Source organism: Phalangium opilio, unplaced genomic scaffold (assembly GCF_054372755.1).
Source record: "Phalangium opilio isolate 3A_F unplaced genomic scaffold, DU_Popi_V2 ptg000021l_1, whole genome shotgun sequence".
NCBI lineage: Eukaryota > Metazoa > Arthropoda > Arachnida > Opiliones > Phalangiidae > Phalangium > Phalangium opilio.
This window is the reverse complement of record NW_028324153.1, coordinates 4,586,912-4,601,235: the sequence shown is the minus strand read 5'-3', so window position 1 is coordinate 4,601,235 and position 14,324 is coordinate 4,586,912.

Genomic DNA, 14,324 nt, shown 5'->3' with positions numbered 1-14,324 from the left:
CTTGGAAAGAACAAATAAAAATCTAAAAATACAAATGTTTATTTCACTTCATAATCCTACTTCTATAAATCTACAAGAACATGCACGTACAAAAAAGGAGTGAAATCTCACCAAAAACATCTCTGTAAAAATATGCCAAGTTGTTTGGCCGTAAAAAGAAGTGAGATCTAAAATACGGCCAAGTTATTATCTCCAGGTGAACCAACATTTTATTCGACTTAAAACTTCTCAAGAATGTTTTTCAGACTTGGCCATTAGCCGAAACATTTCAGCCTCATTTTAACCCCCTCTTAACTCGGTACTGGGGAATAGTACACCACTCATATTTGCACCTCAAGGGCACAGTGTTAATCCTAGGAAGTCCTCCAACTTCCAGCTTTCTAACTCATTTGGTTTCTGTGATAATCCTATGTGAAAATGACACATTATGAGACTGACTGACTGACTGACTGACTGACTGAAACATCATCAAAACCTCTAGGGCATTTCCGGTGGTGCTAGAATGATGAAATTTGGCATACTTGTACCACTAAGCATACAAGCAAAGGGAAAAGTCCCAAAAGCGGGAGTTTCCCCCTTTTAGCCCCTGAAATGGGGGTTTAAAATTAGAGTCATCATCTAAACCTCTAGGGCATTTCCGGTGGTGCTAGAATGATGAAATTTGGCATACTTGTACCACTAAGCATACAAGCAAAGGGAAAAGTCCCAAAAGCGGGAGTTTCCCCCTTTTAGTCCCTGGAATGGGGGTTTAAAATTAGAGTCATCATCTAAACCTCTAGGGCATTTCCGGTGGTGCTAAAATGATGAAATTTGGCATACTTGTACCACTAAGCATACAAGCAAAGGGAAAAGTCCCAAAAACGGGAGTTTCCCCCTTTTAGCCCCTGAAATGGGGGTTTAAAATAAGAGTCATCATCTAAACCTCTAGGGCACTTCCGGTGTTGCGGGAATGATAAAATTTGGCATACAAGTAGGACTTAGCATACAAAGAAAGGAAAAAGTCCCAAAAGCGGGAATTTTCCCCTGTTAGCCCCTGAAATGGGGGTTTTATAATTTATATCCCCTCGTAATAGGACATTATAATTCAATTTTTTCGTCTTTTAATATTAATATTTTTTACCAATATGATTCTTTCGTATTATTGCAAAATTTATGTTTTTTACATAATGTTTTAGTAATTAAATTTTTTACTCATTTCCTTTTCATTTCATCTGAAATGGTTCTAAGCGTGTTTTGATTCATTTAGTTTTTCTTAAATCTATTCTGTTGATTAAAAGTGTTACTTGCCACAATATTGTGTTCTTCGAATAGAAATACGGTTAACAATTATCACAGCCTGAGAAAAAGAAAGAAAGTTGAATGCAAAAAAGTTGAAAAAGGCAAAGCCAAGTAAAACTCTTGGAAAGAACAAATAAAAATCTAAAAATACAAATGTTTATTTCACTTCATAATCCTACTTCTATAAATCTACAAGAACATGCACGTACAAAAAAGGAGTGAAATCTCACCAAAAACATCTCTGTAAAAATATGCCAAGTTGTTTGGCCGTAAAAAGAAGTGAGATCTAAAATACGGCCAAGTTATTATCTCCAGGTGAACCAACATTTTATTCGACTTAAAACTTCTCAAGAATGTTTTTCAGACTTGGCCATTAGCCGAAACATTTCAGCCTCATTTTAACCCCCTCTTAACTCGGTACTGGGGAATAGTACACCACTCATATTTGCACCTCAAGGGCACAGTGTTAATCCTAGGAAGTCCTCCAACTTCCAGCTTTCTAACTTATTTGGTTTCTGTGATAATCCTATGTGAAAATGACACATTATGAGACTGACTGACTGACTGACTGACTGACTGAAACATCATCAAAACCTCTAGGGCATTTCCGGTGGTGCTAGAATGATGAAATTTGGCATACTTGTACCACTAAGCATACAAGCAAAGGGAAAAGTCCCAAAAGCGGGAGTTTCCCCCTTTTAGCCCCTGAAATGGGGGTTTAAAATTAGAGTCATCATCTAAACCTCTAGGGCATTTCCGGTGGTGCTAGAATGATGAAATTTGGCATACTTGTACCACTAAGCATACAAGCAAAGGGAAAAGTCCCAAAAGCGGGAGTTTCCCCCTTTTAGCCCCTGAAATGGGGGTTTAAAATTAGAGTCATCATCTAAACCTCTAGGGCATTTCCGGTGGTGCTAGAATGATGAAATTTGGCATACTTGTACCACTAAGCATACAAGCAAAGGGAAAAGTCCCAAAAGCGGGAGTTTCCCCCTTTTAGTCCCTGGAATGGGGGTTTAAAATTAGAGTCATCATCTAAACCTCTAGGGCATTTCCGGTGGTGCTAGAATGATGAAATTTGGCATACTTGTACCACTAAGCATACAAGCAAAGGGAAAAGTCCCAAAAGCGGGAGTTTCCCCCTTTTAGCCCCTGAAATGGGGGTTTAAAATTAGAGTCATCATCTAAACCTCTAGGGCATTTCCGGTGGTGCTACAATGATGAAATTTGGCATACTTGTACCACTAAGCATACAAGCAAAGGGAAAAGTCCCAAAAGCGGGAGTTTCCCCCTTTTAGCCCCTGAAATGGGGGTTTAAAATTAGAGTCATCATCTAAACCTCTAGGGCATTTCCGGTGGTGCTAGAATGATGAAATTTGGCATACTTGTACCACTAAGCATACAAGCAAAGGGAAAAGTCCCAAAAGCGGGAGTTTCCCCCTTTTAGCCCCTGAAATGGGGGTTTAAAATTAGAGTCACCATCTAAACCTCTAGGGCATTTCCGGTGGTGCTAGAATGATGAAATTTGGCATACTTGTACCACTAAGCATACAAGCAAAGGGAAAAGTCCCAAAAGCGGGAGTTTCCCCCTTTTAGTCCCTGGAATGGGGGTTTAAAATTAGAGTCATCATCTAAACCTCTAGGGCATTTCCGGTGGTGCTAAAATGATGAAATTTGGCATACTTGTACCACTAAGCATACAAGCAAAGGGAAAAGTCCCAAAAGCGGGAGTTTCCCCCTTTTAGCCCCTGAAATGGGGGTTTAAAATAAGAGTCATCATCTAAACCTCTAGGGCACTTCCGGTGTTGCGGGAATGATAAAATTTGGCATACAAGTAGGACTTAGCATACAAAGAAAGGAAAAAGTCCCAAAAGCGGGAATTTTCCCCTGTTAGCCCCTGAAATGGGGGTTTTATAATTTATATCCCCTCGTAATAGGACATTATAATTCAATTTTTTCGTCTTTTAATATTAATATTTTTTACCAATATGATTCTTTCGTATTATTGCAAAATTTATGTTTTTTACATAATGTTTTAGTAATTAAATTTTTTACTCATTTCCTTTTCATTTCATCTGAAATGGTTCTAAGCGTGTTTTGATTCATTTAGTTTTTCTTAAATCTATTCTGTTGATTAAAAGTGTTACTTGCCACAATATTGTGTTCTTCGAATAGAAATACGGTTAACAATTATCACAGCCTGAGAAAAAGAAAGAAAGTTGAATGCAAAAAAGTTGAAAAAGGCAAAGCCAAGTAAAACTCTTGGAAAGAACAAATAAAAATCTAAAAATACAAATGTTTATTTCACTTCATAATCCTACTTCTATAAATCTACAAGAACATGCACGTACAAAAAAGGAGTGAAATCTCACCAAAAACATCTCTGTAAAAATATGCCAAGTTGTTTGGCCGTAAAAAGAAGTGAGATCTAAAATACGGCCAAGTTATTATCTCCAGGTGAACCAACATTTTATTCGACTTAAAACTTCTCAAGAATGTTTTTCTGACTTGGCCATTAGCCGAAACATTTCAGCCTCATTTTAACCCCCTCTTAACTCGGTACTGGGGAATAGTACACCACTCATATTTGCACCTCAAGGGCACAGTGTTAATCCTAGGAAGTCCTCCAACTTCCAGCTTTCTAACTCATTTGGTTTCTGTGATAATCCTATGTGAAAATGACACATTATGAGACTGACTGACTGACTGACTGACTGACACATCATCAAAACCTCTAGGGCATTTCCGGTGGTGCTAGAATGATGAAATTTGGCATACTTGTACCACTAAGCATACAAGCAAAGGGAAAAGTCCCAAAAGCGGGAGTTTCCCCCTTTTAGCCCCTGAAATGGGGGTTTAAAATTAGAGTCATCATCTAAACCTCTAGGGCATTTCCGGTGGTGCTAGAATGATGAAATTTGGCGTACTTGTACCACTAAGCATACAAGCAAAGGGAAAAGTCCCAAAAGCGGGAGTTTCCCCCTTTTAGCCCCTGAAATGGGGGTTTAAAATTAGAGTCATCATCTAAACCTCTAGGGCATTTCCGGTGGTGCTAGAATGATGAAATTTGGCATACTTGTACCACTAAGCATACAAGCAAAGGGAAAAGTCCCAAAAGCGGGAGTTTCCCCCTTTTAGCCCCTGAAATGGGGGTTTAAAATTAGAGTCATCATCTAAACCTCTAGGGCATTTCCGGTGGTGCTAGAATGATGAAATTTGGCATACTTGTACCACTAAGCATACAAGCAAAGGGAAAAGTCCCAAAAGCGGGAGTTTCCCCCTTTTAGTCCCTGGAATGGGGGTTTAAAATTAGAGTCATCATCTAAACCTCTAGGGCATTTCCGGTGGTGCTAAAATGATGAAATTTGGCATACTTGTACCACTAAGCATACAAGCAAAGGGAAAAGTCCCAAAAGCGGGAGTTTCCCCCTTTTAGCCCCTGAAATGGGGGTTTAAAATAAGAGTCATCATCTAAACCTCTAGGGCACTTCCGGTGTTGCGGGAATGATAAAATTTGGCATACAAGTAGGACTTAGCATACAAAGAAAGGAAAAAGTCCCAAAAGCGGGAATTTTCCCCTGTTAGCCCCTGAAATGGGGGTTTTATAATTTATATCCCCTCGTAATAGGACATTATAATTCAATTTTTTCGTCTTTTAATATTAATATTTTTTACCAATATGATTCTTTCGTATTATTGCAAAATTTATGTTTTTTACATAATGTTTTAGTAATTAAATTTTTTACTCATTTCCTTTTCATTTCATCTGAAATGGTTCTAAGCGTGTTTTGATTCATTTAGTTTTTCTTAAATCTATTCTGTTGATTAAAAGTGTTACTTGCCACAATATTGTGTTCTTCGAATAGAAATACGGTTAACAATTATCACAGCCTGAGAAAAAGAAAGAAAGTTGAATGCAAAAAAGTTGAAAATGGCAAAGCCAAGTAAAACTCTTGGAAAGAACAAATAAAAATCTAAAAATACAAATGTTTATTTCACTTCATAATCCTACTTCTATAAATCTACAAGAACATGCACGTACAAAAAAGGAGTGAAATCTCACCAAAAACATCTCTGTAAAAATATGCCAAGTTGTTTGGCCGTAAAAAGAAGTGAGATCTAAAATACGGCCAAGTTATTATCTCCAGGTGAACCAACATTTTATTCGACTTAAAACTTCTCAAGAATGTTTTTCTGACTTGGCCATTAGCCGAAACATTTCAGCCTCATTTTAACCCCCTCTTAACTCGGTACTGGGGAATAGTACACCACTCATATTTGCACCTCAAGGGCACAGTGTTAATCCTAGGAAGTCCTCCAACTTCCAGCTTTCTAACTCATTTGGTTTCTGTGATAATCCTATGTGAAAATGACACATTATGAGACTGACTGACTGACTGACTGACTGACTGACTGACACATCATCAAAACCTCTAGGGCATTTCCGGTGGTGCTAGAATGATGAAATTTGGCATACTTGTACCACTAAGCATACAAGCAAAGGGAAAAGTCCCAAAAGCGGGAGTTTCCCCCTTTTAGCCCCTGAAATGGGGGTTTAAAATTAGAGTCATCATCTAAACCTCTAGGGCATTTCCGGTGGTGCTAGAATGATGAAATTTGGCATACTTGTACCACTAAGCATACAAGCAAAGGGAAAAGTCCCAAAAGCGGGAGTTTCCCCCTTTTAGCCCCTGAAATGGGGGTTTAAAATTAGAGTCATCATCTAAACCTCTAGGGCATTTCCGGTGGTGCTAGAATGATGAAATTTGGCATACTTGTACCACTAAGCATACAAGCAAAGGGAAAAGTCCCAAAAGCGGGAGTTTCCCCCTTTTAGCCCCTGAAATGGGGGTTTAAAATTAGAGTCATCATCTAAACCTCTAGGGCATTTCCGGTGGTGCTAGAATGATGAAATTTGGCATACTTGTACCACTAAGCATACAAGCAAAGGGAAAAGTCCCAAAAGCGGGAGTTTCCCCCTTTTAGTCCCTGGAATGGGGGTTTAAAATTAGAGTCATCATCTAAACCTCTAGGGCATTTCCGGTGGTGCTAAAATGATGAAATTTGGCATACTTGTACCACTAAGCATACAAGCAAAGGGAAAAGTCCCAAAAGCGGGAGTTTCCCCCTTTTAGCCCCTGAAATGGGGGTTTAAAATAAGAGTCATCATCTAAACCTCTAGGGCACTTCCGGTGTTGCGGGAATGATAAAATTTGGCATACAAGTAGGACTTAGCATACAAAGAAAGGAAAAAGTCCCAAAAGCGGGAATTTTCCCCTGTTAGCCCCTGAAATGGGGGTTTTATAATTTATATCCCCTCGTAATAGGACATTATAATTCAATTTTTTCGTCTTTTAATATTAATATTTTTTACCAATATGATTCTTTCGTATTATTGCAAAATTTATGTTTTTTACATAATGTTTTAGTAATTAAATTTTTTACTCATTTCCTTTTCATTTCATCTGAAATGGTTCTAAGCGTGTTTTGATTCATTTAGTTTTTCTTAAATCTATTCTGTTGATTAAAAGTGTTACTTGCCACAATATTGTGTTCTTCGAATAGAAATACGGTTAACAATTATCACAGCCTGAGAAAAAGAAAGAAAGTTGAATGCAAAAAAGTTGAAAAAGGCAAAGCCAAGTAAAACTCTTGGAAAGAACAAATAAAAATCTAAAAATACAAATGTTTATTTCACTTCATAATCCTACTTCTATAAATCTACAAGAACATGCACGTACAAAAAAGGAGTGAAATCTCACCAAAAACATCTCTGTAAAAATATGCCAAGTTGTTTGGCCGTAAAAAGAAGTGAGATCTAAAATACGGCCAAGTTATTATCTCCAGGTGAACCAACATTTTATTCGACTTAAAACTTCTCAAGAATGTTTTTCTGACTTGGCCATTAGCCGAAACATTTCAGCCTCATTTTAACCCCCTCTTAACTCGGTACTGGGGAATAGTACACCACTCATATTTGCACCTCAAGGGCACAGTGTTAATCCTAGGAAGTCCTCCAACTTCCAGCTTTCTAACTCATTTGGTTTCTGTGATAATCCTATGTGAAAATGACACATTATGAGACTGACTGACTGACTGACTGACTGACTGACACATCATCAAAACCTCTAGGGCATTTCCGGTGGTGCTAGAATGATGAAATTTGGCATACTTGTACCACTAAGCATACAAGCAAAGGGAAAAGTCCCAAAAGCGGGAGTTTCCCCCTTTTAGCCCCTGAAATGGGGGTTTAAAATTAGAGTCATCATCTAAACCTCTAGGGCATTTCCGGTGGTGCTAGAATGATGAAATTTGGCATACTTGTACCACTAAGCATACAAGCAAAGGGAAAAGTCCCAAAAGCGGGAGTTTCCCCCTTTTAGCCCCTGAAATGGGGGTTTAAAATTAGAGTCATCATCTAAACCTCTAGGGCATTTCCGGTGGTGCTAGAATGATGAAATTTGGCATACTTGTACCACTAAGCATACAAGCAAAGGGAAAAGTCCCAAAAGCGGGAGTTTCCCCCTTTTAGCCCCTGAAATAGGGGTTTAAAATTAGAGTCATCATCTAAACCTCTAGGGCATTTGCGGTGGTGCTAGAATGATGAAATTTGGCATACTTGTACCACTAAGCATACAAGCAAAGGGAAAAGTCCCAAAAGCGGGAGTTTCCCCCTTTTAGCCCCTGAAATGGGGGTTTAAAATTAGAGTCATCATCTAAACCTCTAGGGCATTTCCGTTGGTGCTAGAATGATGAAATTTGGCATACTTGTACCACTAAGCATACAAGCAAAGGGAAAAGTCCCAAAAGCGGGAGTTTCCCCCTTTTAGTCCCTGGAATGGGGGTTTAAAATTAGAGTCATCATCTAAACCTCTAGGGCATTTCCGGTGGTGCTAAAATGATGAAATTTGGCATACTTGTACCACTAAGCATACAAGCAAAGGGAAAAGTCCCAAAAGCGGGAGTTTCCCCCTTTTAGCCCCTGAAATGGGGGTTTAAAATAAGGATCATCATCTAAACCTCTAGGGCACTTCCGGTGTTGCGGGAATGATAAAATTTGGCATACAAGTAGGACTTAGCATACAAAGAAAGGAAAAAGTCCCAAAAGCGGGAATTTTCCCCTGTTAGCCCCTGAAATGGGGGTTTTATAATTTATATCCCCTCGTAATAGGACATTATAATTCAATTTTTTCGTCTTTTAATATTAATATTTTTTACCAATATGATTCTTTCGTATTATTGCAAAATTTATGTTTTTTACATAATGTTTTAGTAATTAAATTTTTTACTCATTTCCTTTTCATTTCATCTGAAATGGTTCTAAGCGTGTTTTGATTCATTTAGTTTTTCTTAAATCTATTCTGTTGATTAAAAGTGTTACTTGCCACAATATTGTGTTCTTCGAATAGAAATACGGTTAACAATTATCACAGCCTGAGAAAAAGAAAGAAAGTTGAATGCAAAAAAGTTGAAAAAGGCAAAGCCAAGTAAAACTCTTGGAAAGAACAAATAAAAATCTAAAAATACAAATGTTTATTTCACTTCATAATCCTACTTCTATAAATCTACAAGAACATGCACGTACAAAAAAGGAGTGAAATCTCACCAAAAACATCTCTGTAAAAATATGCCAAGTTGTTTGGCCGTAAAAAGAAGTGAGATCTAAAATACGGCCAAGTTATTATCTCCAGGTGAACCAACATTTTATTCGACTTAAAACTTCTCAAGAATGTTTTTCTGACTTGGCCATTAGCATTCCAAACTTGCATCCTTCTTCTTTGCACCCGTGAAGGTTAATAACGGAAATTACAAGTTTAACCACAGAAGCTTATCAAGAATATTTAACCAATTTGATTTAATATTTTAATTTCGATCCATATCTGGAATTAAACGAATCCTTGATATGCAAATGGCCAAGTCAGAAAAACATTCTTGAGAAGTTTTAAGTCGAATAAAATGTTGGTTCACCTGGAGATAATAACTTGGCCGTATTTTAGATCTCACTTCTTTTTACGGCCAAACAACTTGGCATATTTTTACAGAGATGTTTTTGGTGAGATTGCTTAATTACTTGACCCTGTTCTTTCGATTAAAAATAATAACATATCTTTAGTGTAGCGGTTATCGCATCCGCCTCACTCCCGGAAGGCAACAGGTTCGAAACCGCGAAGTTTTTTTTTTGCTTGGAACATGCAAAGACCTTTATAATTATCCGAACATTTGTGTCATGGTCACATTATTTACATCCCCGTATCTCTGGTAGAACCAGAGTTACGAGCCTGCAAAGTTTATTTTCAAAAATCAAAAGTAACCTTCTAACAATAAGTGAGACAAAAAATAAGTTGACGACGATATTGAGGTAGCCTAAAGTTTAAAGTATCCTTGTATGGGGAGCAAAGAGTACTATAACATATCCAAAGGAGATCCCAGTATCTCTTGTAGAACAAGAGTTATGAGCCTCCAAAGTTTAGTGCAAAAATCATAAGTAACATAATAAAAATAAGTGAGACGATACCAAAGTTGACGAACATTTTGCTTAATATCTCGGCCCTTGTTTGTCGTAGCTCAATGTTTTTAGTATGGTTAGATGGGGGACAATTTGGACTATATCATATCCTAAGGACATCCCCGTATCTCTAGTAGACACAGAGTTATGGGCCTGCAAAGTATAGTCTAATGCATTTCCTATGGAGGGGTTTGTTTGTTTACGATTAGCTTAATTACTCGACTACTGTTTGTCGTAGCTCAATGTTTTTAGTATAATTAGATGGGGGACAAATTGGACTATAACATATCCTAAGGACATCCCGGTATCTCTAGTAGACACAGAGTTATGGGCCTGCAAATTATAGTCTAATGCATTTTCTATGGAGGGGTTTGTTTGTTCACGTATTGCTTAATTACTTGACCCTGTTCTTTCGATTAAAAATAATAACATATCTTTAGTGTAACGGTTATCGCATCCGCCTCACTCCCGGAAGGCCACAGGTTCGAAACCGCGAAGTTTTTTTTTTTTTGCTTGGAACATGCAAAGACCTTTATAATTATCCGAACATTTGTGTCAAGGTCACATTATTTACATCCCCGTATCTCTGGTAGAACGAGAGTTACGAGCCTGCAAAGTTTATTTTCAAAAATCAAAAGTAACCTTCTAACAATAAGTGAGACAAAAAATAAGTTGACGACGATATTGAGGTAGCCTCAAGTTTAAAGTATCCTTGTATGGGGAGCAAAGAGTACTATAACATATCCAAAGGAGATCCCAGTATCTCTTGTAGAACAAGAGTTATGAGCCTCCAAAGTTTAGTGCAAAAATCATAAGTAACATAATAAAAATAAGTGAGACGATACCAAAGTTGACGAACATTTTGCTTAATATCTCGGCCCTTGTTTGTCGTAGCTCAATGTTTTTAGTATGGTTAGATGGGGGACAATTTGGACTATAACATATCCTAAGGACATCCCCGTATCTCTAGTAGACACAGAGTTATGGGCCTGCAAAGTATAGTCTAATGCATTTCCTATGGAGGGGTTTGTTTGTTTACGATTAGCTTAATTACTCGACTACTGTTTGTCGTAGCTCAATGTTTTTAGTATGGTTAGATGGGGGACAAATTGGACTATAACATACTCAAAGGACATCCCCGTATCTCCAGTAGAAACAGAGTTACGAGCCTGCAAAGTATAGTCTAATGCATTTTCTATGGAGGGGTTTGTTTGTTCACGTATTGCTTAATTACTTGACCCTGTTCTTTCGATTAAAAATAATAACATATCTTTGGTGTAGCGGTTATCGCATCCGCCTCACTCCCGGAAGGCCAAAGGTTCGAAACCGCGAGGTTTTTTTTTTGCTTGGAACATGCAAAGACCTTTATAATTATCCGAACATTTGTGTCAAGGTCACATTATTTACATCCCCGTATCTCTGGTAGAACCAGAGTTACGAGCCTGCAAAGTTTATTTTCAAAAATCAAAAGTAACCTTCTAACAATAAGTGAGACAATAAATAAGTTGACGACGATATTGTGGTAGCCTCAAGTTTAAAGTATCCTTGTATGGGGAGCAAAGAGTACTATAACATATCCAAAGGAAATCCCAGTATCTCTTGTAGAACAAGAGTTATGAGCCTCCAAAGTTTAGTGCAAAAATCATAAGTAACATAATAAAAATAAGTGAGACGATACCAAAGTTGACGAACATTTTGCTTAATATCTCGGCCCTTGTTTGTCGTAGCTCAATGTTTTTAGTATGGTTAGATGGGGGACAATTTGGACTATAACATATCCTAAGGACATCCCCGTATCTCTAGTAGACACAGAGTTATGGGCCTGCAAAGTATAGTCTAATGCATTTCCTATGGAGGGGTTTGTTTGTTTACGATTAGCTTAATTACTCGACTACTGTTTGTCGTAGCTCAATGTTTTTAGTATGGTTAGATGGGGGACAAATTGGACTATAACATACTCAAAGGACATCCCCGTATCTCCAGTAGAAACAGAGTTACGAGCCTGCAAAGTATAGTCTAATGCATTTTCTATGGAGGGGTTTGTTTGTTCACGTATTGCTTAATTACTTGACCCTGTTCTTTCGATTAAAAATAATAACATATCTTTAGTGTAGCGGTTATCGCATCCGCCTCACTCCCGGAAGGCCAAAGGTTCGAAACCGCGAGGTTTTTTTTTTGCTTGGAACATGCAAAGACCTTTATAATTATCCGAACATTTGTGTCAAGGTCACATTATTTACATCCCCGTATCTCTGGTAGAACCAGAGTTACGAGCCTGCAAAGTTTATTTTCAAAAATCAAAAGTAACCTTCTAACAATAAGTGAGACAAAAAATAAGTTGACGACGATATTGAGGTAGCCTCAAGTTTAAAGTATCCTTGTATGGGGAGCAAAGAGTACTATAACATATCCAAAGGAAATCCCAGTATCTCTTGTAGAACAAGAGTTATGAGCCTCCAAAGTTTAGTGCAAAAATCATAAGTAACATAATAAAAATAAGTGAGACGATACCAAAGTTGACGAACATTTTGCTTAATATCTCGGCCCTTGTTTGTCGTAGCTCAATGTTTTTAGTATGGTTAGATGGGGGACAATTTGGACTATATCATATCCTAAGGACATCCCCGTATCTCTAGTAGACACAGAGTTATGGGCCTGCAAAGTATAGTCTAATGCATTTCCTATGGAGGGGTTTGTTTGTTTACGATTAGCTTAATTACTCGACTACTGTTTGTCGTAGCTCAATGTTTTTAGTATAATTAGATGGGGGACAAATTGGACTATAACATATCCTAAGGACATCCCGGTATCTCTAGTAGACACAGAGTTATGGGCCTGCAAATTATAGTCTAATGCATTTTCTATGGAGGGGTTTGTTTGTTCACGTATTGCTTAATTACTTGACCCTGTTCTTTCGATTAAAAATAATAACATATCTTTAGTGTAACGGTTATCGCATCCGCCTCACTCCCGGAAGGCCACAGGTTCGAAACCGCGAAGTTTTTTTTTTTTTGCATGGAACATTCAAAGACCTTTATAATTATCCGAACATTTGTGTCAAGGTCACATTATTTACATCCCCGTATCTCTGGTAGAACGAGAGTTACGAGCCTGCAAAGTTTATTTTCAAAAATCAAAAGTAACCTTCTAACAATAAGTGAGACAAAAAATAAGTTGACGACGATATTGAGGTAGCCTCAAGTTTAAAGTATCCTTGTATGGGGAGCAAAGAGTACTATAACATATCCAAAGGAGATCCCAGTATCTCTTGTAGAACAAGAGTTATGAGCCTCCAAAGTTTAGTGCAAAAATCATAAGTAACATAATAAAAATAAGTGAGACGATACCAAAGTTGACGAACATTTTGCTTAATATCTCGGCCCTTGTTTGTCGTAGCTCAATGTTTTTAGTATGGTTAGATGGGGGACAATTTGGACTATAACATATCCTAAGGACATCCCCGTATCTCTAGTAGACACAGAGTTATGGGCCTGCAAAGTATAGTCTAATGCATTTCCTATGGAGGGGTTTGTTTGTTTACGATTAGCTTAATTACTCGACTACTGTTTGTCGTAGCTCAATGTTTTTAGTATGGTTAGATGGGGGACAAATTGGACTATAACATACTCAAAGGACATCCCCGTATCTCCAGTAGAAACAGAGTTACGAGCCTGCAAAGTATAGTCTAATGCATTTTCTATGGAGGGGTTTGTTTGTTCACGTATTGCTTAATTACTTGACCCTGTTCTTTCGATTAAAAATAATAACATATCTTTGGTGTAGCGGTTATCGCATCCGCCTCACTCCCGGAAGGCCAAAGGTTCGAAACCGCGAGGTTTTTTTTTTGCTTGGAACATGCAAAGACCTTTATAATTATCCGAACATTTGTGTCAAGGTCACATTATTTACATCCCCGTATCTCTGGTAGAACCAGAGTTACGAGCCTGCAAAGTTTATTTTCAAAAATCAAAAGTAACCTTCTAACAATAAGTGAGACAAAAAATAAGTTGACGACGATATTGAGGTAGCCTCAAGTTTAAAGTATCCTTGTATGGGGAGCAAAGAGTACTATAACATATCCAAAGGAAATCCCAGTATCTCTTGTAGAACAAGAGTTATGAGCCTCCAAAGTTTAGTGCAAAAATCATAAGTAACATAATAAAAATAAGTGAGACGATACCAAAGTTGACGAACATTTTGCTTAATATCTCGGCCCTTGTTTGTCGTAGCTCAATGTTTTTAGTATGGTTAGATGGGGGACAATTTGGACTATAACATATCCTAAGGACATCCCCGTATCTCTAGTAGACACAGAGTTATGGGCCTGCAAAGTATAGTCTAATGCATTTCCTATGGAGGGGTTTGTTTGTTTACGATTAGCTTAATTACTCGACTACTGTTTGTCGTAGCTCAATGTTTTTAGTATGGTTAGATGGGGGACAAATTGGACTATAACATACTCAAAGGACATCCCCGTATCTCCAGTAGAAACAGAGTTACGAGCCTGCAAAGTATAGTCTAATGCATTTTCTATGGAGGG